Genomic DNA, 27,068 nt, shown 5'->3' on the forward strand with positions numbered 1-27,068 from the left:
TACAACATATATGACTATTTAGAATTTATGTACATTGTCTTTCATTTTCTTTGACAGTATTCCCTACCAGAAAATAAGTTCCATGAGAGCTGTGTCGTCAGCACCCAGTACAGTGCCTGGCATTTCGTAGAATAAAAAGAGTGTCATCCAAAGTAATTCTTTTTATCTCTTGTGCTAATAGCCCATCTTTGCTTTTCTCAGGGTCCCGCATGCTCAAGCCACCTATCTTCCAGGTATGGTAGCAGCCTCAGATGCACCATTACATGGGCTCACCAGCCCAGCCCTGGTTTCTGTGGACTCCTGTGTTGATGAGGAGAGTCTTGTAGACTATTCTGAGAGCTGCCACCTGAAATCCTGTGATCCTGAATGACCTTGAGACTCTTCAGTGTTCTAGGTCAGAGTCTTGCACTTCTCTGTTGGTGGTTGTTTTCCGGACTGTGCTGCTACTTGCTTTCTGACATTCTGTCTCTCCAGCATGGGAATGGAAAGCCTGCCCTGGCAGGGATCCTGCTCCACTGGGGCAAAATGCCTAAATGACAGCCATCTGCCAACCACTGGCTCTCACTCCTTCCCACTTCCTGTACTCTCCTACCCATGTTAATTACTGCTTGAGAGTCCAGAAAGTGCCAGTAGTCTTGGGAAGGCAATGCCATTACACCTCCCTGAATGGAATGCTTGCATTTGGAGGGAAGTGTAAGAGCTGAGAGTTATGGCTTTGATGTCAATGTGAGTATTTTTCATACTGTCCATAATTTGTTTTAAATGCTGTAAATATCTCCAGCATTAATCTGATAAGAAACATCTAATCAATTGGTAGTGGAATGTCTGATTTCACATTTCTCTTTTGTACCTTAATATTTTGTGCCCATGAATTGTAATTGTCAGTTTGAAGCCCCTGGAGACAAATGATCCTCACAGCAGCGTGAGCCCCATTGGAAGAGGTAGGTCACTGTGGGCACGTCTTTGAAGGATCTGTCTCTCACTGACCTCTTCCGGTGCTCTGCGTCTGGCCATGAGGTATCATGGTTTTGCCACGCCCTTCTGAAAGCTACTCCTGTCTTGGAGCCAGCTGATCATGGACTAAAACCTCTGAAACTAAGTAAAATAAACCATTTTCTCCTTCCAATTGTGTGTGTCGGGTGTTTTGTCTCAGGAATGAGAAAGCTAACATATGGTCCAAATGTAGAAATTCTAATACTTTCCCTAAAATCCAACTTTTTGAAGGGGCAGGTGGTAGTGGTGACTGAAGATGGATCCGTGGCCTTCTCACTGAGCTATATCCCCAGCTCTTTTAAAATGTTTACATTTTGAGATAGGGTCTTTCTAAATTACTAAATCACCCTGTCTGAACATGAATTTGCAACCCTTTCCTTCAGCCCTCTAGCTTGATAGGATTATAAATGCACGCCACCATGCCCAGTTCAAATCCAGCTTTTTTTTTTTTTTTTTGATACTATAAACTTTGTGATTTATGTGAACAAGTTTCCTTGGTCTCTGCTATCAAGACGTAGGAGATAAGAGACTGAATTTATATCATCTCCTATCTTCCTACTTGTCAGATTGCCAGGCAGCCCCTAGCTTTTGCTACAGCTATTGCCTGAGAAGACAAGATGCACTTATTAAATAGTCAGAATAAAATTTAAGTTTAGAAAAAAGATTCATTTTGGGCTAGGGATGTAGTTTAGTGGCACTACACCTGCCTGGCAAGTGCAAGGTCCCTGAGTTCAATTCCTGGTACTGGCAAAATTTTAAAATCCTATTAAGATGAAAAGGCAAGCTACAGACTAAAAGAAAACATTTGCAAACTATATACTTGATAAAAGAGTCTCAAATTTCAATAGTAAAAGAAGCAAACAATCCAGTTAGAATCATAATGGCTAAAAAGAAAAGAAAAATGTGATAACACCAAATACCAGTAAGGGCGCAAAGAAACTGGGTCACTTACACTTTGCAGGTGAAACTGTAAAATGGTACGGCCACTCTAAGAATAGTTTGGTAGGAGTATGCTCAAAGCAAAATTTTATTTGTAATAGCAAAAATGAGATACAACCCAGATGTTCTCCCATGTGTGAATAAATAATATACTTTGCATCTCCACACAGAATACTACACAAAAACAAGTGGGAAACAAGCATGGACCCACATGTAACAAGTTGTAAGGACCTCAAGGCAAATTATGCTTGAAAGGTTGCATACTGAAGCTTCTATTTATATCATGTTCTCCAAATGATAGATTGTAAAGATGGAGAACAGATATGGTTGCCAGGGGACAGGGCTGGGAGGGAGGCAGGATGGATGGGACCCTAACTAAAATGGTACAAATCTGTATTTTGATTATAGTGGTAGTTACACACCTTATAGAAACATATACACACACAGATATGCATGAGTGCCTGTCAAAACTGGCAAGATGTGATTAAGATCATACACTGTACCTATGTTAATTTTCTGGTTTTGATACTGTTAGTAATGTAAGACATTATCTTTTGGGATGAAGATGGGTGAAAGGTACATGGGCTTTCTCTGTATTATTTTTTGAGCTTTTTGTGATTTTATAATTATTTTAAAACAAAATTGGTCCCGAGCTAGGACGATTATTGGAAAATGTGTTGTTTTGGTTTTTAGCATGGGGACAGGGGAAAGTTGAAAATAATACCACATGCACCTTGCTATTGCCTATATTACATTGCTAGTGGTTATTAAACAAGCAAAGGACTAAAATCAAGATCTTAATAGTCTAATGGGAAGATTTTATTTTCAGTTGTTAACTTAAAAACATAAGCTTTGTTTTGTTTTGTTTTGTTTTGTACCGGGGATTGAACTTGGGTCCTTGTGCTTGCAAGGCAGGCATTAAACATAAGCTTTGTTTTGTTTTGTTTTGTTTTGTACCGGGGATTGAACTTGGGTCCTTGTGCTTGCAAGGCAGGCCACCGAACCACTGAGCTAAATACCAGGCCCCAAGCTTTGTTTTTTTAAAGAAAAAAGTTTTTTTCCTATACTGTGTCTCCATGGAAGTATTTCCAAGAAAGAATATAAATTCTCAGAAAAGTGCCATTCTATAAATGTAAAAGTATTTTATAATGCTAGTAATCTGCTCTTTCTGAATGCTCAAACTTACAGAGATGTCATGAATCTTCAAGAAGCACGGGCACACTTGCAGGAAGCCTCCAAGGACGTCACCCTTCACTGAGATCTTCTCTAGATCCTGAGATGATAACTCTCTCTGTTGAGCTCTGACCTTCTCTCAGGCCCCAGCTGTTGCGGTTGCCTGCTCTGACGTTTCCATATGATGACCAAAATCACAGTTACTCCAAACACTGCAAAGACAGCCAGACAGTGGCAGACCAATGGACTGGGCAGTACGGAGATGGAGAGGGCGGAAGCTGGTACGAACGTGGTCTAACTAGAATGATGCACTTTTCTCTTTCGGCATAGATCCAGGCAACATGGCTTTCAAGTCAGATCACTGCCCAAGCTTTGGACAAGGTAGAAGTTGGATAGCATTGAGCATCTCATTAATTCAAATAAAAGGGGAGACTGACGTGGACCAAGCCTGAACACGGCCCTTTGCCTAATCCCTACTCCCTTTCTCCCCCATAGACTGGACTGATTGTAGACCCTGGATGGCACACCCCCAGGAGGCAGTTATATTGTGTATCCTTCCTTGTTCCCTTTCTGGGTGTGCTCGGATCACAAGACAATCATGCTACCTTCAGCCTAGGCTGTAGGCCACATAGCACAAGTTACCCCACCTTCTCTTCCTGTTTGTCTTACACTATAAATAAAAACTGTGCTGGACTCCAGATGGCCATTAGCTCATCAGGCTATGGTTCCCTCTGGTCCCAGCTTTCAAGTTTGATCTTGGTATGTATGTATGCAGGAGAAACTAGTCTGATTTCACTAAGCCTTACAATTATATTGATAATGTGAAATAGGATGAAAAGGTACTAAGGGATAGGGGAAGTGGGAGGAGTAGGGGAAAGGCAAGAAGGGAAAGGAAAAAAATATGAGATAAGAAATACATGGAAGGCTGGGTGTGGTGGCACACGCCTGTAATCCCAGCACTCAGGAGGCTGAGGCAGGAGGATCGCTGTGAGTTCGCGACCAGCCTGGACTACATAGTGAGTACCAGGTCAGTCTCAACTACATAGTGAGATCCTGTCTCAAAAAACCCGAAAAAACAAACAAACAAGAAATACATGGAAACAACGCTTTTGCAAATAGGGAGGGGTGGAGGGGTTGAAGGGAGGGCAGGAGAAAGGGGAAAAAATAAGAACCAAGATACATCATGTAAAGATACAAGTTCCCAATGATGAATGTAAATGTATTGTATACTTAAAATGTCCCAATAAAAGAATGTAAGAGAAAAAAATTGTATATAGAACTTCTCCAAAGGCTAACATTTTCCATTTGATCTATATCAAAATATGGATAAGAAAATATGTGATAATTTGCATATATTATTGTCATCATGCAAAATATTCCTTAGCCATTTTTACAAAGTTCTCAGATTCCCCCCAAAGATGCTCCCAAAGCCCAGGGTGTGTGTTTTCCCTGCACTACTACCCAAGGAGGGCTTCTATAAAAGACTGGCATGAATATGCTTTTCAAAGAACATCACATTTCTTTCTTGCCATCTCTTCTTGGAATTTTAGAGACAAGTAAGTTGCTCTTTTTATAGTTATATTTTGACCTATCTAGGTTATAAACATTTTATGAATGAGTGAAGTAATGCAAAACTTATTAAAAAGTTACTCTGCTCTCATTCCAAACATACAGGCTATTTTATGGCACAATGGAAAGAATACTTGGATTTGAATTCGGGGACACTTTGATCATCTGTGTGACTTTAGGTAAGGCCCACACCCAGGGAATTTCAGTTTACCAGCAAATCCTACTAGGTCACAGTTTGCTGGAAGGTTGAATCAGTCTTGGCTGTTTAAGTGATTTGTATTTTAAAGACTTACACTAAGACTAGATTAGAGGATGAATTTGAAGATCAACACATTGAGAGGTATTGACAGAGATTCCATTTAAGTCTTCTCAAATGTGGTTCCGTTCTTTATCTGGTAGATTTTTTCCATATTTAATATTGTCACTCATTTTTTAACATTTTCTGCAACTGGCCTGGGGACAGGGAGTATAGTTTCCTGCCACCTGCCACAAAGAGTATCAGAGCAAGATTATATCTGTCACAGATGAAAATACTCTATTTATGTGTCATGGTAATCTATTCATTGCTTTATGGACCCAAAATTCTCCAGAGGTCTCACAAATCCCCATAATGTTTCTGTGTGCCAGGTTTTTCATCTGGAGCTCTGATTTAGTTGACAGATGTGTAAAATTCACGTGTAGCCAAATGACTCTTCTGCTGAAGCTGCTTACTCCAGCTGATATGCACTGAAACTTCTACCTCAACTACAATTTTCAAATCTCCTACTAGACTTTAATGTTACTTTGTGCTAGTCCCAATGTTCTGCTCCCCAGTTAGATATTTTTAAAGCATTGTGACCCTTTTTAATAGGAACACTAATGGAGAGAGATCTGTCCTCCAAGGAAGTCAAAAATTCATCAGTAACTACATTCAATTCTAAAGGTATGAGTTGGAAAACTCTGTTTGGAATATTTGTACATGTCTCAGAGTGGAAGGAGATTTCTTTATAATAAGTTATAAAGTCTTAAAACATAAGAATTAGCCAGATGTCAAGTATTGAGTTCTAAACTATATCATGTCACTAATCAGAAAGCAGATTTACATAGAGGTAAATCACCTCACCTCCAGTCTTAGAGTAATTGGTAGAACCTAAATTTAAACATAAGTGTTTTCTGATTACCCCAGTTTGAGTGCTCTTTTTGGCTATTACTATGCTTTAAAAATAGGAATTTAGTATTGGTAAGATAGTCTAGTCAGCACAGAATCATATTAGTGACAGTTAATTAAGAAGTAGGGAGGACTAGGGGTTTAGCTCAGTGGTTCCGCCACCTGCCTTGAAAGCACAAGGTCCCGAGTTTGATCCAACAAAAACGTAGGCAAAATTTTATTTTGTTATAGATTTTGTGATGAGGAGAATTGATCCTAGTGGGACAGCTACATATTTGAAAAAACAAAAAAACAACAAAAAACCTGTACATATTTTGTTACATCTACTTTTTGCCCTTTGTGTAATTTCAGGAAACTTCCCCCCCTTTTTTTTTCCTCTTTCTATCTAGGGAAAAAGAAAAGAAAAGAAAAGAAAAAAACAGCCAGGGATGTAGCTCAGTGGCACCATGCCTGCCTGGCAAGCATAAGATACCAAATTTGATCCCCGGTATGGCTGTGTGTGTGTAAAAACACCCAATATGATACTTCATGTAAAGTTAATTACCTTGATTTCTTCTGAAAATTTTGCTATTACTCTTGTTTGTTTTTCTTTTTTTGCGGTACTGACAACCAAACTGAGAACCTTGCATGGACCGGCAGGAGCACCACTGAGCTAAATCTCAGGCCTTATAACTCTTAATATTTGGTAGCCTTTTTGAAATGTCAAGAATGAATACAAATAGGTTTTAATATACAGTATAGGCTCTGTATATCAAAATGTGTGTTAGAATGGAGACGTCTAGAGCTAAGGAGACCTGTGATATTGATAAATGAATCTTCATATATTTTCTTGTTTCAAATAACTATGAAAACTGACTTATTAATACTGTCTATTAGGTGCTCATGTTACTCACAGGGCATGTTATCCACGGAATAGAGAGGACCTTGAGGATACATACCTGTAATCTCAGCAGGATCTCAGGAGACAGCGGCAAGAGCATTCCAAGTTCAAGGCAAGTTAGGGCTACAGAGCTAGACCCCATCTCAAAAGCAAAACAAAACAAAACGAAAACAACAAAAAAAAGAGGACTTTCTCATATAGATGGGGTTGACATTCTTTTCTTTCAGAATATCACACATTACATATGACCATCATAAGGGGATGTATGGAATATTGTGTGGTAACTTAATAGATCTTCCCAATGTTTATATATAAGATAAGGGTGATAATGAAAATCTGTTATGCCTTACAGAAGCTCAGAGGCCATTTTGAGACAAAATGCTTGGAGGAGTTTTCAAATTTAAAGATAAATGGTTCTTTTTTTTTTTTTTTTTTTTTTTTTTTTTTTTTTTTTGGTACCAGGGATTGAACTCAGGTCCTTGCATTTGCAAGGCAGGCCACCAAACCACTGAGCTAAATCCCTGGCCCCTAAGGTACTCTTAATAAGCATTTTTTACATTGTCCTCAGCAGATTAGTTATCCTGCTTATGGGAGTACTGTGACTTTCTGAGATAAGTGCTTGTGAGTTAAAAGCTTTCTTGTAGAATACATGCCCATACTCACTTACTCTGAACCCATAAGATAGACAGTTTTCAAAATAAGTCAGAAATTTCCAGCTGTTTTTAATAAAGGTGCATTTCAAACCAAATAATGGAAAATATTTCCATTGTTACATCATTTTGCAAAAACATCGATGTTACCCAAGAAATCATTTATTTTGCCATACAAAACATTTGCAAACAGAACTTAATAATCTGTTTTCAAATCTTTCACACTGAGAGTCCATGAGCTTAACACATTTGTGATTAATTTTTAAGAACTGTTAGGTCTTAGAGAAAAAGATGGAAATTTGTTGGCTGAACTTCACCAAAAACTTTCACAGTTTTGGGTGAGATGAAGGAACCACCTTCATGATTTCTTAAGTGCTACCAAGTGATACTCTTCATCTGCATGAGATTTGGATATGCTGATGAGAAATGGTGTAATTTAAAAATATATCCAAAGCTGGGTGTGGTGACACACATCTGTAATCCCAGCACTTGGGAGGCTGAGGCAGGAGAATCGCTGTGAGTTCGAGATCAACCTGGGCTACATAGGGAGTTTCAGGTCAATCTCAACTATGTAGTGAGACCGTCTCAAAAAAACCAAAAATAAATAAATAAATTTAAAAAAAATATATATATATATCCAAAAAATGACTTAGAAGCAGATCCTGAAATCCTGCCACAAAGTACTCAACCAAAATTTTGTGAGCCTATCAAAACATACTGTTTATTATTAATTTCTTCAATATTATGTTTTAAATAAAATTATATATTTTAAAAAATACTCTTGCCTAAAACCAATTAAAATATTTTGTGCCCAATTATCCTATTCTGTAAATTTTCCTCTATGTTTGCATTTAGAGCTATTTAAGATGCTAGTACCTTTGTATGTAGGAATTTAAAAGTGAACATATTTATAACTGTTTGAGGTTCATGCTTGAACATTTTTCAGTGATAGAGTGTGCTATTCAAAAAGTTTAGCAACCAACAATGTAGAATACCCAGGACCTTCTATAGTATCTTCCATTGTGTAAGAAATAATGTTATTTCTGATTGCCCACTGATTAAAAGGCTATTGATCAGGGCTTCTATGGGTAGAAGAGTGAGGTCTTGGCTTAAAATTTATCTTCGGGAAGACCACTTGTACCCTACACTGTTACAGTCTGTTCTAAGAGTACAGCTATGTGTATATGATGCCTTGTGAGCCTTCTACTTACTGCAGAGAATAGCGTACTTCTGAATACGTCATCTTCTTCTCCAGAAACGTCCAGAAACGATGCTTAGTCTCTCAGAAACAGAGTGTGGAATAATGAAAATCTGACAAATGTTTTTTTCCTCTGCTGCTGTGAAAGCATAATCAAAGAGAAGCTAAACTTTATCCAGCAGGGTTTCCTGGTCATTTTAGCCTTCAGGGAGGGAATTGACTTTGGCTTCCCATTCTTGCTCTCTGGGAAAGCAGAGAGGGAGCACTTTTCACCCATATGGTGTGTGGTAAGTGCATCATTAGCAGCACATGCTTGTAGGTAAAAGTATACTTCAGTAAGTGGAATGAAATCCTGCTGAATTGTGTTGAAGCAATTTACGCCTTTTATTCCACTTCACTACTGGAGAATTTCACTATAAGCAACTTTTATAAAGAGGAACACCATAGAGAAATACACTCTGTGGAAATCACTTTAGGTGGTTCTATAGTGTTGAAATACTAGCCTTCTTTCTTTTAATTTATCAGGACCCCCGATATTATAGATGCTATAAAACCAGAAACCAGACATGCTAAACCAACACAGGTGAAATATGTTATCTTTATAGTAGAAGGTGTAATGTAAATAAAAAGAAATAGCCTTAGCATATACTTTCCATTCACACTGTACTGCCTTTATGATTTTCTATAATATATTTAAATAGATGCCATAGTTTATGCTACACATATTTCAAGATATAGCTGCCCACTCTGTCATTTTATTGACTGGCTGTGCTAAATCATTATTACTGACTAATCCCAACAACCACTCCTCTGCCTTTTTAGGTTCTCCAAAGAGACCAGAAATCCCAGCAACATTTATTATCACTTTGATTTGTGGGAGGGGCTACTAGTTACAGGTACAAATTGATGAAATTTTTTGAAGGAAAGGCACAGAGGTGATGAGCGGGTGGGGGGGATCAGAGTTAGAGAATGAGGAACAAAATTCAAGTAGCAGGAAGAGGAAAGCACACTAAAGATTTCAAAGAAAGAGAAAAGAGAAAGGAAGGAAAGTTTTGTAAAGCTTTGATGCATCCTCTGTTGTGTAACTCCTCCCTTTGGCTTTCTCACAAAACTGCAAGGAATATCTGGTTGTTGGTCAGTGCTTTAACAGTGTTTATGTGTGTTTGTTTGGGGTCCTGGGTATATGTGTGAGTCTAGATCTAATGTATCATTGGGAATGACGCGAACAAATCTTTTAGGGCTTTGACAAACAGTTGGGTACTAAGAGGTAGAATGTGATTGGTTTGGTAGTTTGCTGTGGTAGGAAGGGATATTTAGTCTTGGATATCACTCCGAATTTTCTGGGTATGATGAAAATAAAAAGCAGATCAATTTTTGTTCATTTTAAATATGTTACTAAATTTGCTCTTCTCGTGTGTCCTCGTTGCAGGTGGCAGGTGGATCACTTGTCACACTCCCACCTTGATCTGCCCTTGGAAATAAGCAACAAGCTTCAGTTTAAAATAAGGCCAGTTTAGCAACTTCACTGAGAAGTTTGTTGCTCTTTTTCCAGACTAAAAGACAGTGCAGGTACCTAAGTGGCCAGCGCACTTCAAAGTCTTTGGTGACTTTGGTGCTCATTTGCAGCAATTCTATCTGTACTAGTAGAACTGAACTGGTTCCTGAAAGTGGGAGTATAGACAATGCCAATTCTGCCATCTTTCTGGTAGGTGAAATTTTATATCTGATCATGTGTAAAAAGGTCAGAATGGAATTATAATCTTCCCATTTTTTTCTTTCTCCTCTTTGCCCTTTTCCCCTCATTTTATATCTACCTGTCCTTCCTTGCTTTAAATTTCCATATCTAAAACAGTGGATTGTCAAAGATCAGATGAGTTTAATGAGACAAAGAGCACCCAGTGGTAAACATCCTGGTTCTCTTCTTCTTCATTGCTGGTCAAACTCAAGTTTAATGAGTTCCAATGACCAGCTTTGTTTTCTTGGGAAATCAAAAGGAAGCATTGAGAATAAAAAGAGAACACAGGGGAAAACAAGTAAGCAAAGACATTACCATGGAGATAGTGAAAGTAAGCCCATAGAAGTTATATTAGCCATTTTTTTGTTGTTGTTGTTGGCTGTCTTCCTTTTCATGTGTCTATGCTTGCAGAGTATTTGTAGGAAGATTGGAGATCTTGGTAGATCACTTGTTTTGATGTGAAGTGAGATTTCCTCACTGCAGTAGGTAAATATTTAATGGCTAAACCAGAGCTCTGCCGACTTTTCTGTTGCTTCAGCTGCAGTATGGTGAGAAAGCCACCGACAAATCCAACTCACATGCACTTACAAGGACTCTTGGGTTACTTTACACTTTTTTCGCTCTCTGCTGGAGCAGCTCATTAGTAGCTCACCCTTGTTCTGATAGTTTCCCTGAGCTCATGGATGGGTGCTCTCAGCTGGGTGTGGACGGTGGCCTAAGGCTATTCATGGCTGCCAACACAGGGCACACCTACTTTCACTCTTCATGCCAAATTTTGGTTGTGCTATTTTTGGCCACATGTAAACAACTATGAGCCAGAGATAAAATAGAGATTATCAAGCTCTTTCTGTGAAGGGCCAGATAGTAAGCATTTCAGGCTTACAGGCAAAATATTTTCTGTCACAACAATCTAATTTAGCTATTGATATGCAAAAGCAGCAATAGATAATACATAAACAAATATGTAAGACTGTTCAAATAAATATTATTTATGGCTACTGAGATTTGAATTTCATATAGGTTTCATATGTCACAAAATATCATACGTGATTTTTTTTTTCCTCTCAGCCATCTTCAGATTAAAAAAAAAATGTTTTTAGCTTGTAGGCTGTGCAAAAACCAGAAAGAAGGGTGAATTTGGCTTGTGGGCTATAATTTGCTAGCCATGAACTAGGACGTTATTCTTTGTTATGCTACCTTGCATCACAAATGCAGAACTTACTACAACCACTGCTTACTTATTTAGCATGCTGTTTTTGTTGGTTGGCAATTTAAGTATGCTCAACTTGACAAGGTTTACCCATGTATCTATGATCTGCTGTTAGCCGGACATTCAGCTGTGCTTCTGGGGGTGGTTGGTTATTGTTTGGAGCAACAGAAGCGACTGAATCATGTGTCTGTTATCATCTCCCAGGTTAGCTTGTGCTTGTTGGTATGATGGCTCTAAGACTGACTAAACAGACATCTCCATGTATCAACACTCTTCAGGGTTCTACTAGTACTATTTTGTTGTTGTTGTTTTTGGTATTGGGGATCAAACTCGGGTCCTTGCTCTTGCAAATACTAGTATTATTTTGCATTTGTCTCATTAGTTGAAGCAAGGCCCATGGACAAGTTCAGAGAATGAGAAAATACTTAGGGTGTACATATAGGCACATGTGAATAACTAGGGTTTATCGCTGTCACATTCTACCACATACAGCCTCAGGCACAATGATTTATATCCTTCCTAGATACAAACTACCTTCCAACCTCCACAAATTTTATCCATCATGCTCAAAGTCTGGTATCACTTACCATTTGATCCAGCTATAGCACTCCTCAGTATATTCCCTAAGGATGACAGATAGTTGGTCACATCAAGTCATCCATGGTCCTAGGGATAGTGACCTTACCACTTACTGAGGAGGTGTCTGTGATTGTCTCTGAGGATGCTATTCCCTTTGGTGACCAACATGCAGTGTTCAATCCTGTTCCCAATTGTCTGAGTCACTTTCCTCATAGCTGAGACACAAAATCCAGCACCCACTGCTTAAGAGAGGAGAGGTTCGTTTTGCTTTGCTTTTAGTCCATCATTGGCTGGATCCAAGGTGGGGCAGCCCAGCACAGTAGCAGAGGAGTAGCTGCTCATCTCAAGGCATACAGGAAGCAGAGAGCAAAGGGAGGAACCCAGGAGGGAGATATCACTTTCCAGGTCACAGCCGTGGTGACCCACCCCTTCTGACCCGGTTCCACCTCATGACAGCAAGTCAGCTACAATGCCCCATAACCCAATCACCTTCCAAGGCACCCACTTATGAGCCCAGGAGGCTTTAGGAGGACTTCTAGATCTAGATAGAAAACACATCACCAACTAAATTTAGCCCTGAGCTTGAAGCATTTATTGATGGTTTTTTACCTAAAATAGTTTTATTACTTAGTTGCCAAATGTTGAAGTTTTAAAATTTTGGTCAGGCAAAATTCTTAGCAGTGATTACTTCTGTAAATGTAAAATAAGTTGGGTGTGCTGATGTGTACCTGTAATCCCAGTACTCTAGGAGGCTTGGGCAGGAGGATGGAAAGTTCAAACCCAGCCTGGGCAACTTACTGAGAGCCTTTCTCAGAAGTAAAAATTAGAAAGAGGGTTAGGGAAGTAGTTCAGTGGGAAGGTGCTGGGTTCAGTCCCCTGTACTGCTAAGAAAAAGAAAAAAAAGTAAAACAAGTTCTGATGGGGGAGTTAATAGGTCTGTAGACAACTAGAAAGGCAAAATATTATTATTGGTAATTAATCTGGAGAGGCAAAAGGAAAGAATATAGCCATTGAAGGACAAAGCTGTAACAAATTGACTTTTTCATCAAGCAGCAGGATGGCAATAAGTTAGGTGTATGAAACGAAACGTGTGCACCAAGCACTTCACCGGCATAATTTTAAACTGCTTCGCATTTACACACAGCCATGCAGGGTAATAAGCAGAAGCGTGTTTGGGCTGTGCAAAAAAAGGGCTTGGTGCTTGGAACTAAGTATAATACATGAGAAAAATGAAAACAAGGAAACCAGGTAAGGCATTCACAATTAGAAAATGTTTGTGTAAAATTTCTGAAGCGATTGATAAATTATACTACTTAAGTTCCTAGTTTTTCTTTTTCCATCTCTGGCTAATCTTATTAATATATTATAGCTTTAGATTATTCTCAGCTGCATCCAGTGAATTTAAAAAAGAACAACCCTGCAATACTCTATCATGTCTTGCTGAATAAAATGGGTATTTTGTGCAATCTGAGATTGAGGGTTTTCTAAGCCTCTCAAAGTTTTAAATCAGACAACCCCGCTTCTTACAGACACTTGCTTATTTGTCAGTTTGAGTTTGATTTATCTCAAGCAGGAGCTAAAACTGTATTAAAATCTTCTGTTAAGAATGTAAAACTCTGCATATACAGAGCAAGTTAAACATCTCTAATGAAAAACAGCTGTGTTCTCATTGGACCCAAAAATAGGATAGAATGAGCTCTGTTTCTGTGAAGCATGAGATGAAAAGTATCAGAACCAGGTGTCTTCTCTTTACTCTACAAAACGGGCATACATAAAAGGCAATGAAAATATTTTTAATGACATTTTTAAAGAGCGCATAATCAGTGAATCTGCATATTCAGCTATTAGTCAATTTAGCGATGGGCTGAAAAAGTCAGTGCATTAACTAGTGCCCTCTGCATTATTATTTCACTCTGTCACATTTCTTCCTCCCCCACCCCCCGCACATGAGGAGAACTCAGAATATTGTTATATAATTCCGATGGTTTTGTAGTAGTTTCTAAATAATTTTCAAGAATTTTGTGTGTTCTGACTTTTCGCTTTGTTCATTTATGAGAAAATATCTAATTTAAAAGTTTTTTTGAGAATTTAAAAATGTGACTATAGAATTTAAACTTTAAACATATATTCATAGAAAAATATAAAATATAAACTAGCTATATATTATAATAGTTTGTACATATATGTGTGTATATATACATATATATATATACTTTTTTTTTTTTGAGACAGAGTCTAGCTATATAGTTCAAGCAGACCTTGGACTTACTATGTAGCCCAGGCTGACCTTTAACTTTCAGTGATCCTCCTGCCTCAGCTTCCCAAGTGCTAGGAATACAGACGTGAGCCACCACACTGATTTAAGTTTTGTTTATATTTATACCATGATGCACCTGAAAGGAAACAAAAGTAATAATTGATGGCAAAGTGCTAAGAAACTTACACCTAAATAAAGGTAGCATTATTTGAATATAGTTTTTTAATAGAATTTAGGAATTTGTTATAGATTATATAATTTAGGAATTCTGTAGGGTTCATCTGATTTTGATGATGCATTGAAATTCACTCATTCATGTACCCAGAACATTTACATAGTATCTGACACATAGAAAGTGTTCAGTATATATTCATTGTAATGTTCTGTTCATACTACATACATTTACATACGACTGTTGTTGATAGGATTCCTCAAAGACTAAGATATTAAAACTTTGCTTTTATAATATGTGCCGGATGATTTCATACAGATGTGAGGACCTTCTACAAGATGTGCTCTGCGCAGCAACCCATCTGTGGATCAGAGAGTTAGACCGTCAGCCTCCAGGAGAAACAGAAAATAGGTAAATGAACAGGTGAGCAATATGCTTCTTTGTTTTGTTTTGTTTTTGGTACCGGGGACCGAACTCGAGTCCTTGCGCTTGCGAGGCAGGCCACCAAACTGCTGAGCTAAATCCCCAGCCCTGCTTCTTTGATTCAGTGAATACAAAGAGGGAAAAGCGGCCAGGGAGATTGGTCTCAGAAGTGAGTGCGTGTGACTTTGTGTATGCTGTCCGTGTGGGTGTCAGAGTGGCATTTGTGTAAGTGACACTGTGAACTGGGTGGTCAGCAAAGTCTTTCCTTGTGAGTCTAAGGAGCAAGAAGAAATCAGTCACATAAAAGGGCATGGAATGTTGGTCCCTAGGTCATCCTCGGGATTTAATAGAGTTCATATGATCATTTTAAATTTGAAAGAAACCAAGTAACTCATTGGGTCCTCCTGAAGCCCTGAATTACTTGGTGGAGTTGCACCAGTCAAGACCAGAACCAGAAACTGCCACTGTGCCTTTGAACAGAGTAGATTAAATACGTAGAGACGTAAAAGCAGAAAAGTGTCCCATGGGAGTGTTACAGGACAGGAATTGGAGACTTAGAAAAGCAGATGTCTTGCATCTTCCCATTTTCCATTTCATCTAAACTCACTGAAGAGTTTAAAATTGAGTACAGGTAAGTTGGCTAAAAAACTATAATTCTAAGTCGTCAACAGCATATTTGAAAGGAACAACACAGCCAAAGCTGGCAGCTCCTATTTTTCAGATTAGAAATTAACTGCTATGTTGTCAGCATGAAGTGGTATGTTTTATTATTGAAAAGGCAGCTCTGTTAGCTTCTTTGGGCCACAAGGGCCCATTTATTTAATTACTTCTTCCAGGACACTAAGTGGATCCCTAGAGACCAGGCCAAATTATTGCACCTTGAAAAGGTGAGCGAAACATTCATTTTGATGGATAGTAAGTTTTCTTTGCTTTTTTTTTTAAAATTTCATTTGTTTGTTTATATTTAAACTAAAAACCTTATATAAGGACTGGAGGAAGGCAAGGATGTCTTTTTAACCTTTGCTAAAAATGGTTTAGGTCCAGAAGTTTTTAAAAATTTCCTTTTAATAAAATAATACGATAGGTACACAAGAAAAAAGCAAGATAAATCCCTAAACAAAGAACACAATTTTTTTTTTTCTGTACCAGTGATCAAACTCAGGTCCTTGAACTTGCAAGGCAGGCAGCAGAACCACTGAGCTAAAGCCCCGGCCCTTGATTAGGTTTCTCTTTTAGACCTCAAGCTTGACTTTTTTTCTCATGCTAGAAATCAAACTCTAGACCTTGCACATGCTAGGCAAGTACTCTACCACTGAGCTACATCTTCATTTCTGAATAGACTTTGAAAATTAAAAAAAAAAATTATAGACTGAGAGACTGAACTCAAACCTTACCACTGCAGCCCTTTTAAAAATTTATTTTGAGACAGAAACTTGCTAAGTCACTACATTGTCCAGGTTGGGCTGGAACTTAGTGACCCTCTGCCTCCATCTCCCAGAGTGCTGGGATTTCAGGCATGGGCCTCCTCACAGGGTTTCCTTAACCATTTCCCATTTAGTGAAGCTCCATTGCCAGAATTCATTTTGTTTTTAGCCAGTGACAATGACTATGTTTCCTAAATGGAAATGCCAGAACTATAAACAGAATGTTAAAAATAGAATGATATTTTCTGTTGCCAGAGAACGTATCAATGCATTAGTGCAAGGTGAAAATAATAACAAAAGCAAGATATTTCATGGCACACTTTGGGGGTAAGGTTAGGACTGTAATCCTTGAATTATCTCAGAGTAAACACTGTGGTCACAAGCATTATGGTTATATATTCTTTCCTATAGTGTTATACCTGATGCATTGGGGTCAATAGACATTTTAGACAGGGAGATTTTATTCATTCATTCATTCTTCATTCATTCATTCTTTTAAATGAGGAGATTTTAAACTAGTAGCCAGGCATGGCAGTACAAACCTGTAAACCCAGCATGCGCACAAGCTGAGCAAGCACAAATGCCACTAAGCTAAATCCCTGGCAAGGAATCTTAAATTTCGCATTGGAATTTCTTTATTTTACTATCTTGGCACAGGTAATATTTTAACTCTTCAGTATTTGTAGAAACATCCAGATTTGGGGACATTATATACTATAACATGCTGCTTGGTAGGCCCCAATTGAAAACCAAAATTATGGTTCAAGTAAAATGGGCTACAACATTTACTAAATATTTTAAATATTGAAACCAAACAGAAAACTGTACTCTGACTAAAACTTATCTATCAACTCAATCACCTATATGGGAAGGTTTTTGTTTTAACAATGAGAGTTAGAACATACTACTATAACACACTGGAGGTGAACCTACGGCCAGTGCGTTATTTGTTTTTCTTTTAAGACAAAAGATGTTAGTATATGCGTTGCTTTTTCTAAACTAAAACCTCAGTGTTCAGGTTAAATTACAGTGTTGGCACTTTGTGATAGGAGTCAGTTTGGGGTTGCAGTTTGAGCACTTATCTAAAGGGTTCTTATCACTGCTGTAACAGAAAAGATGCAAATACTTACTTAACTTTTAATAGCATATTAACAAAAACAACCACCTTCCACTGACTATCCCTGAGTACATTACATGGGCTCCATCTAACATTTCACCTGTTTGTCTCTTTAGCATCTACCCTACTTGTTTTATAATGTAATTTATATTTGATTGGGGGGGTTCGCTGTGGGGGCTGGGCAGGGACTGACTTGGGCTGGGCCACATGACGTTAGAGCTGAGATCTGAAAATTGAGAAGGATTTAATTAGGTCAAGAGAAGGTAAAGGAGCAATTCAGGCAGAGAGGATAGCATGGTCAATGACCCTGGAGCAGGGAAAACCTGGCATATTCAAGGATGTGAATGAAGGCCGAGAATGTTGAGTTCCTAGACCAGGACGACTCATCAACCTGACTGGCCCACCATAGGCTCCTTCCTTGTCTGTGCTCTGACAAGCCATGATGCGACTTTTGTGCCAACCTGACTGGCTTCCAAGTACATGTCACTTCCCCTGCCTGTTTGCATGGGCACTGGTTCACAACACCAGACTCAGGAATCTCTGCACTAAAGGGAATTCTTATTAGAATCTGGTTGGCACTTGTGCCACAGTAGAATGATGTGGTCTTCCTAATAAAAAGTTCCACCACTGCTATACTTTCTATTTAGCAGAACAGGAATTTGAGGTACAGAATAAAATGAAAATGAAAACACTAAAAAAAAGGCCGTTGGTCCAGTTCTAGGCTTTCTTTCTTTTTCATAGAGAATGAGAAAAATAATCTCACTTCAGGACAGCAAATGAACTTTAAAAGCAATTGATAATTAAATCCAGGTCTTTGTAATTTTCTGAAATATTGCCAACCAACCAGCCACAGCCTTAAACAGAGGTACAAATAAGCATATGCCTGAGATCAAATACTGAATAGCAGAAGTCACATATGATCCCAAAGGGAGGTTAGAACTCTATTATAGGTCATTATCTCCTTCGATAATGAAATACACCCCCAAACCAACACCAAAGGAATTCACAGAAATTGCATAAACATAGATCCTACAAATCCCATACAAAGCACCAAGATTAAAAAAAATCAAATCCCTTCATTTTCTAAATCAGCAGTCCTAGTCCTGAAGAGGCTATCTTTATCTGTGAAAGGAGACTGAATAACTTGCCCAGGACCACCAGGTGGTGAGAAGTAAACTAAGTCCAGAATCAAGTGGTTTAGATTCCAATTAAGTGCCTTTCACTAAGGTTTACTGTCCCCAAATAAACAAATTATTTAAGCAGCATTAAAAGGGGAACAATTTATTAAAGAAAAACAAGTTGGTTCTTAGATTATATCTAATCTGAGATATATTTTTTTGTTTTTGTTTGTTTTTTTGAGACAGGGTCTCACTATGTAGTTGAGACTGAACTGGAACTCACCTGGTCGAGACCAGGCTAGTCTTGAGCTCACAATGATCCTCCTGCCTCAGCCTCCCAAGTGCTGGGATTACAGGCATGCGCCACCATGCCCAGCAAATCTGAGGTTTCTTATTAAAAGTTTCTTAATGTGAACACATGGAGCACAATTTGTAGACACTAATGACAATTTCCAAATTGTGAAAATACAATTTGTAAAAAAAAAGAAAAGAAAATACAATTTGTAGACATAGGAGCACAATTTGTAGACACTAATGCCTATTTCTAAATTGTCTAAATACTTGACATGATGCACTTATACACATATTTTCTCACAAAGTAAAGGACTATACATGTTCTGAAATCATATAAATACCTTTCTACCTTCCTTACACCTCCCCTATCCTGCTTATACTACGTGCATTTTGGTTCTTTAATCTTTTTTCCTTTCAGAGAGAAATCAGAGTCTGACATTAAACAGACAGTGGGTCCTACAGTGGATTCTGACTTCATCCTCTTAATTTCCACCCTCTACAGAAGGCAGATATGTTGTGAAATCTCAAATAAAACTCTACACCTAAACAGTCCACATAGTCTCATGGAAAGAGAGTTGCCTGGGAGGAGTGTCTTACTTAACCTTGTGGACCATCATGTTTATATAAGACAATGATCTAACTGTATTCTTCATCCAGCTACTATCTTGGAAATTTAGGAAATAATCTGATAATCAGTTAGGTTTAGCCAACAAATTTGAGATCAAGGAAGGAAATAGAAACTAGATGTCTTTCTTTTATTTGGCAATTGCATTTAGTCAGCTTTAGTCACATAATGCAACCATGGCTTATGAAGTTTTTTTTTTTTTTTTTGATGGTGGTATTTGTTTTGTTTTGTTTTTTGGTACCAGGGATCAAACTCAGATTCTTGCATTTGCAAGGCAGGCAGTGGAACCACTGAGCTAAATCCCCAGCCAGGGCATGTGCAGTTTTAATGAAGGGAAGACATCATTCATGCCTCAGTTGGATGTGGTGGAAAGATCTGCCTCCTTGTCCCCATGTTATGTTGAGGGTGTGTTTTAAGCACAAATAGTCGAGGGGATTTTCTCCAAGTTGGCTTTACCTCTAAATTTCCTTCTTATGTTGCTTCTATGTAGGGCAGAGAGGATATTTAAAAGAAACAAACACACTAATAGAACACTCATATATATGATATCAATTAATAGTTTATAATATAGCATGGCAAATTTAGACATTGGATTAATGCAAATCTTCACACATCTCAGTGTCTTCAGCATATTTTATGCAAATAGTTGTTAAGAATAAAAACTCTAATTTCAAATGAAGAAAATTCATGACATGCATCTTGGGTTGCGGTTTAATCACTGTATATCCAGGAAGGTATCGACAGTTGTCCCGTGGAAGCTATTAAAGTTGCTGTCCAAGGTTAAATGAAATTGCAGTTTATCAGAGCAGCATTGAGAAAATAAGGGAATCTGTTCATGGCTCTTGATTAATGCCAAGCGTGATCAACACAAGGGGGTTCATTAAGCTATACATCATGTGGGTAATTTAACATGTCACTGTGCCTGCTGTCTGCTTTGACTGTGCACAGCCTGGAGTTTCAAAGTTCTATCTCTGATGCCCCTGAGTCCTGTGCACTAGTATCCCTCTGACTTCTTTTATTTTTCTTTTTTCAGTTCTGGGGATTGAACCCAGGACCTTGTGCTTGCTTGTAAGTAGGTGCGGTACCACTGAGTTAAATCCCTGGTGCAGCTAAATTCCCAGCTCCCTCTGACTTCTTTTGTCATTCATTTAACATTATGAATACAGTACTCACTTTTTACTAAACACATTAAACAATTCATACAAACTGCTTAATGTTTGGGAGCTGAAAATATACCTTGACTTTTAATAATTCTCCCTTCTCCTATACTATAGCTAATAAAATTTATTAAAAAGATACATATATATCCATATATATATATATTTGTCTTAAAGTCTGATGTGACATGAAAAAAATTAAAATCATTAACTCTATGTTAATTTTTAATACTCCTGTTAAATTCAGTGTTGTAGTAAAGATACAACTTTCACAGAATGTATTTCCAAGAAATGCTTTCTGGGTTTACCTCTTTTAGTATTTTTCTCAATAGTCTCTTTTTGGATAATATCAATTTTTAAATTTGACAAGCTTTGGGGATATTTTAATTGCAAAACTGTTGCTTGAGGTCCATTATTAGAAATTTCAATATGTATTAGAATATTGTTTGAAAATAATTATTAGTCAAACATTTGGGGCCGGGGATCTAGCTCAGTGGTTCTGCTGCCTGCCTTGCAAGCACAAGGACCTGCGTTCGATCCCTGATACCAAAAAACAAAACAAAATAAAACATTTCTATGTAATTTGGGAAAATATATAAAACATGATAAATGATATAATCCCTCGTATTTATATATGTTAGAGATTTATTTTTCAATGATCTTAGTGTTTCTAGACAGGAGAAAGCCTTATTCTAGAAGTATAAGAGCCATGATCTAGGCTTCTAGTTTTACTCAATGTTTTTCATTTGTTTTACAAAATTAAATTTGCTAATATTATCATTATTGGGTGGAGTTTGACAACTTATTAAGGAAATGAAATATTTCCATGTGAAAGACTAAAAGGCTGTGATTTATCACTCTACCTTATTTATTTATTTGTTTGTTATCCAGTACATGGAATTCAATGCAATCATCCTTTATCACTCTCACTTAAATGTAGGCTCTCCCAGTTGCAGAAGATTTATGGTATGCAATGAACTAGAGGCCAAGATCTCAGCCATAACCTTAGTGTTAGTTGTAAGGGAGGACATGACAGGGAAATAGGGCCATGTTGCATGCAATCTTTAAATAAAATTTTAGCTTCAGGCTTCAAGTGAATAGGTTCCACAAGGTGTTTCCTTTAGAATTCTCTGAGTATACATGTCAATTGGGGGTCCAGACAGACCTAAAACTTCTTACAGTGTCCCAGTGTGGCAACTATATACTGATGACTACAGCTTGAAATTTCTCAGTGTTCAGATTTGTATGTTTAATGTTCAATCAAATTAGAAACTTTAAGGATTTGTTTTAAAATAGACTCCCACACCGGGCGTGGTGGCGCACGACTGTGATCCCACAACTTGGAGGCTGAAGCAGGAGGATCGCTGTGAGTTTGAGACCAGCCTGGGCTACATAGTGAGTTCCAGGTCAGTTTCAACTATGTAGTGAGACCCTGTCTCAAAAAAACAAAAACCAAAACAAAACAAAATAGACTCCCACATGACAGTGTAATGCCTTTTAAGGCAAAACAATTAATGACAAGGAATCATTTTATAGGACCTAAATACATATATGAAAGAAGTCATCATCACTGATGTACCAAATATCAAGCTATGTTTGTTGGAGTTATAACTTTATCAGCATCTATCATCCTTGAGAGGAGATTGAGATACCTTTGAAGGCTGGTAAGACCAGGTGTTGTCTTTTAAAGTAACTGAATGCTATTTTAATTTGTCTTTTTAAAAAATGGGTTATGAATATGTGATTGATGAAATCCTCAAAATAAACTATTTGATTATTAAATTGGGTAGTTAAAATGTATTTTAATTAGGTCCAAGACCAAATTAGAATGATGTCTAGTTAGTATCACAGTTTCAAAAGCAACAAAACATAAAGTCTTTTCTTTCCTGGCACATAAGTGGGAAGGACATTTCACTTGTCAATTTTCAGACACAACTTCACTAATTTATTCAAAGTATATGATGGGTCCCTCCTGAAAAATACTACACAGGTCATTTACATAGTCAAGGTTCTCTCCTTGAACACTTTTTTAAAAAGGTACTATATTGTTTTCTGCCACCATTAATTGCCAAGGGTTTATTTACAAGACAATAATTAATTATACCCCTGGGAAACTCAAGAATCAACATGAATCAAAGCAGGCTTGGTGAGGACCATGGAAGTCTCACATAATTAAGCAGGGCACTGGAGACCAATTGTTTAGAGAATGATTTCGCTGGAGCTAATTGACACTAATTATTTAATCTGATTTTCTTCTTCCTAGTTATTCTTCTGCAGAGTCACTGCTTACTGCTAATGATGCATAGGGAACTATCAAAGTGCTCTGTGCTTCCATTCAGAGTGGCCAGCCTTCCCCAAGGAGGACTGATATCGATATTGATGACTAATATTTCTTAACATGCTACAGAGTGTTACAGAAAACAAACCACAGAAGAAATCAGCAACACATAGCAGGCAGCAACTTATATTGATGGTTAAAATTAGGTTAAATTCATTTAAAAAAATACATGTAATGAATGCATGGTTTCTGTACTGTTTTTATGCATGAGATGAGGGGCAAACTGGAATATCATTGAAGTGGAAAAGAGCAAGTTTATGAATCTGTCTTAGGTAAGAAAGAAGTATTCCAGTGGAGCATATGGTAAAACCTAGGGGAATAAAATCACACATAAGCACTCTATACTCCATGCAAGATCTGTGCGGACAGTTAAATGAGAACTCAGGAACTAGGCTAGTTAAAAAGGCATGTACTCTGAATTCTTTATGATGGTACCAAATGTCTCTGTGGACTGCCTATGGAGTGTTCCTTCCTCTCAATATTGCTGGTCTATGTCAGAATTCACCATTGAGAGAATCAAAGGTGAGATTAATTTACTGATGTGCTTTTTGATTTATTGCTTTCTTAATCTTTCACCATATCCAAGTTTCTGTATTGTGCACAAGATTCAGGCTCTTGGTAACCTTCTGGCTAAGAAATTAGGAAAACTGCAATCTCTACTCACTTTGTAGTACTATGCAGAATAGTAGGCTTGTGTGGATCCCCGTTGTATATCTCTTCACTAGGAACACCCCCCTCCTTGATGATGCTTTTGGCTTGCTTGAGGTGATTAGTTTCTACAGAGAAAAGGTGAGAGAGCGAGAGAGAGACAGAGAGAGAGAGAGGTTAATTTTGTCACACCAAGTTGGATGTTTCCACCCATGAGTGGTTTGTCCCATTTTGTCTGGGCTTACAGTGAGGCAGCACATTATAGCAGAAACACATAATGCAGAAAAACCTTTTCTCTCATAGCCAGGAAGTGAAAGAAAGAAGGAAAAGGAAATGACCAGTTCTCACAGTGGGGCATTTTCCTAATGACCCAAAGATCTCCCACTAGGTGCCACTTCTCACAATTTCTCCCAACTTCCAATAGGGCAAGCTGTGGACCAAACCTCTCACACAGGGACTTGGGGGACACTCAAGGTCTAAGCCACAGCAGACAGAGAAAGAAATACTTCAGGATATTGGGACAAATGCATATGGAAGATTGTAAAATTCAAAGTAAAAAGACATTTACCCAGCCTGGGAAGTGGACAGGATTGGTTAAAGCATCCTAGAAAGTTGAGGCGTCATCTCCCCTGTTTACATCAGAGTTTACAAAACTACATTAAAATCCATCCCCAGATTAAGTTGTTAAATCCATTTGCCGTATTTCCTTGTGAGTAAAGGAATTTAAGAAAATACCAATGTAAGGATAATTGCTCACATTTTCTCCCTCCTAAGATTTTTATTCTGGATTTAAATGTAATAAATGCTCATATTTTAAAATATAGATCAGACTTGAAGTGAAAAGAAAATAATAATAAAATTATTCTCTCTCTAAACAACTGTGATAAGCACTATTAATATTTTGATGTTTTTCTTTCCAGGATTTTTCTAAATATAAAATAGAAATTTATATAATTCAAAGTATGTCTGAAATTGTATTACATATAGTTTTTATATCTGGCTTTTCTTCGCTTGTCATTATGCTTAAGCATTTTAAAACCATATCATTAAAAATTCTTTATAACATTAATATTCTCATGGTATTCCACCATGCAAAACCTGCAAAATTTGTGAAATCATTCTTCTGCTATTCAATGATTATGTTCTTTTCAATGTTTAAAACTATAAATCATTATTCACATTGGGCATCATTTCTTCAGGCTTTATTCCAAGAAGAGAAATCAGAAACACTCAATTGGCTTCGTGTTTTTTGCCTGTTAACCTCACTCTTAGGGAGATGGTCAATCAGGATATGTAAGTGACATAGCTTCTGCCTTAACTTCAATCATGACACGTGAGCTACCTTTCAAGAACAGGTGACATCAAGCCAGGTGTGGTGGCACCTGCCTGTAATCCCAGCACTTGGGAGGCTGAGACAAGAGGGTCACTTTGAGTTCAAGATCAACCTGGTCTACATACATAGTGAGTTCCAGGTCAGTCTCAACTACATAGTGAGACCCTGTCTCAAAAAAACCAAAAAAAAAAAAAAAAACAGGTGACATGAGTTAATAAGACTTGGAGTCCTGGCAGGTCTCCATGGTACCAAGTGGCTCTGAGCAGATTTGAGTCCTGGCAGGTCTCAGATGGCTCAGCATGAAGTAGGCCAAAGACCACGCGACAGTTACCTTCTTCACCCACTCTGGCCGGCTCTTTCAGCTCTCTATATTGCATCCTTCAAGAAAGTTCTGAAGACAGTTATCTGAATGCTTCAGGGCACCAATAACCCAAATCTTCCATCTGCCGTACAATCAAGTGGCATCAGCTCTCCACAAATGCTCACTCAGGAAACATTTGTTATCCGTTCTCTGACAAGCAATGCCCAGTAGACAAAGACAAATCTGCATCAAGGGGTTGGAAATGTCCCTTAAAGGATAAGGTAGAGGAATTGTGTTATTATTTTGTTGCTATGCCTGAGATAAACAACTCAAAAGAGGAAAGGTTTATTTTGGCTCATGGTCTCAGTCCATCATCACTGGACTGTTGCTTCTAACCCCGTGGTAAGGCTGCACATCTCGTCAGAGAACATGTGGTGGACCAAACAGCCCAGCTCACCTCACGGGGAAGATAGAGCAGAACACAGCAGTCATAGAGCAAGAACTGCAAGAGTCCGAGTACAAAATATAACTTTCAAAGACATCTTCGTGAGCATTTCCTCCAACCAGGCCCCACCTCTTAGATTTTCTATGCCCTCCAATAGTACAGTCTGCTGGGAACCAAGCTTTCAACACACGCCATGCCTTTGGGGTTCATTTAAGATCTGAACTCTAAGAAGAATGTAATATTGATCTTCAGCACTAGGTAAAGATTGCCAGGTGGCAACGGTAACCGAGCTATTATGAAGTATGACCCTGAGGAACTGCTCACAATGTCTAAGATTAGAGGTAGTACGTGTGGGTCTGCCCCATTCATACTTGATTGGAGAGACTGGAGAGAGATAGATGGTCACAGAAGGAGAGACCCCAAAGTGTGTTACACACAAGTGGTCCTCAAATTTTAGCATGCATCAGGACTATCTGTTAAGACACCAGTTTCTGGGCCTTGTTTCCAGAGTTTCTGATTCATTAGGTCGAAGATTGGCAACAAGAATTTGCATGCCTAGGCTGATCCCGACTTTGAGCGACCCTGCAGTAGAGCGACGGCGCTGTCCAGGACGGTTCTTCGTGGGGGCAACTGGAAGACGAATGGCGCAAGAGCATCCTGGGGGAGCTCATCAGCACCCCGAACGCAACCAAGGTGCTGGCTGACGCGGAGGTGGTTTGTGTGCCCCCTACTGCCTACATCGACTTCGTCTGGCGGAAGCTGGACCCCAAGGTTGCTGTGGCTGCGCAGAACTACTACAAAAGTGACAAACGGGGCCTTCACTGGGAATATCAACCGCGGCATGACCAAAGACCTCGGACCGCGTGGGTAGTCCTGGGCCACTCGGAGAGGAGGCACGTCTTTGGGGAATCGGATGAGCTGATCGTGCATGAGGTAGCCCACGCCCCGGAAGACGGCCTGGGACTAATCGCCTGCATCGGAGAGAAGCTGGATGAGAGGAAGCTGGCATCACAGAGAAGGTCGTTTTCGAGCAAACCAAGGTCACTGCAGATAACGTGAAAGACTGGAACAAGGTGGTGTTGGCCTGTGAATCCGTGTGGGCCATCAGTACCGGCAAGACTGCAACACCACAGCAGGCCCAGGAAGTACATGAGAAGCTCCGGGGGTGGTTTAAGTCCAACCTGTCTGACGCAGTGGCTCAGAGCACCCACACCATTTAGGGAGGTTCTGTGACTGGGCCAACCTGTAAAGAGCTGGCAAGCCAGTCAGACGTGGAAGGCTTCTTCGCAGGCGGTGCGTCTCTCAAGCCTAAATTCGCGGACATCAAGAAGACCAAACACTAA

General features: G+C 38.6%; 1 pseudogene; it reads left to right on the plus strand.

The window, feature by feature from the left end:
* The first annotated feature begins 4,795 nt into the window (after positions 1-4,795).
* Positions 4,796-27,068, plus strand: LOC104874146 (annotated as a pseudogene).

The sequence above is a fragment of the Fukomys damarensis genome, unplaced genomic scaffold, assembly GCF_012274545.1.
Source record: "Fukomys damarensis isolate Sample0158 unplaced genomic scaffold, DMR_v1.0_HiC HiC_scaffold_4, whole genome shotgun sequence".
Taxonomy (NCBI): domain Eukaryota; kingdom Metazoa; phylum Chordata; class Mammalia; order Rodentia; family Bathyergidae; genus Fukomys; species Fukomys damarensis.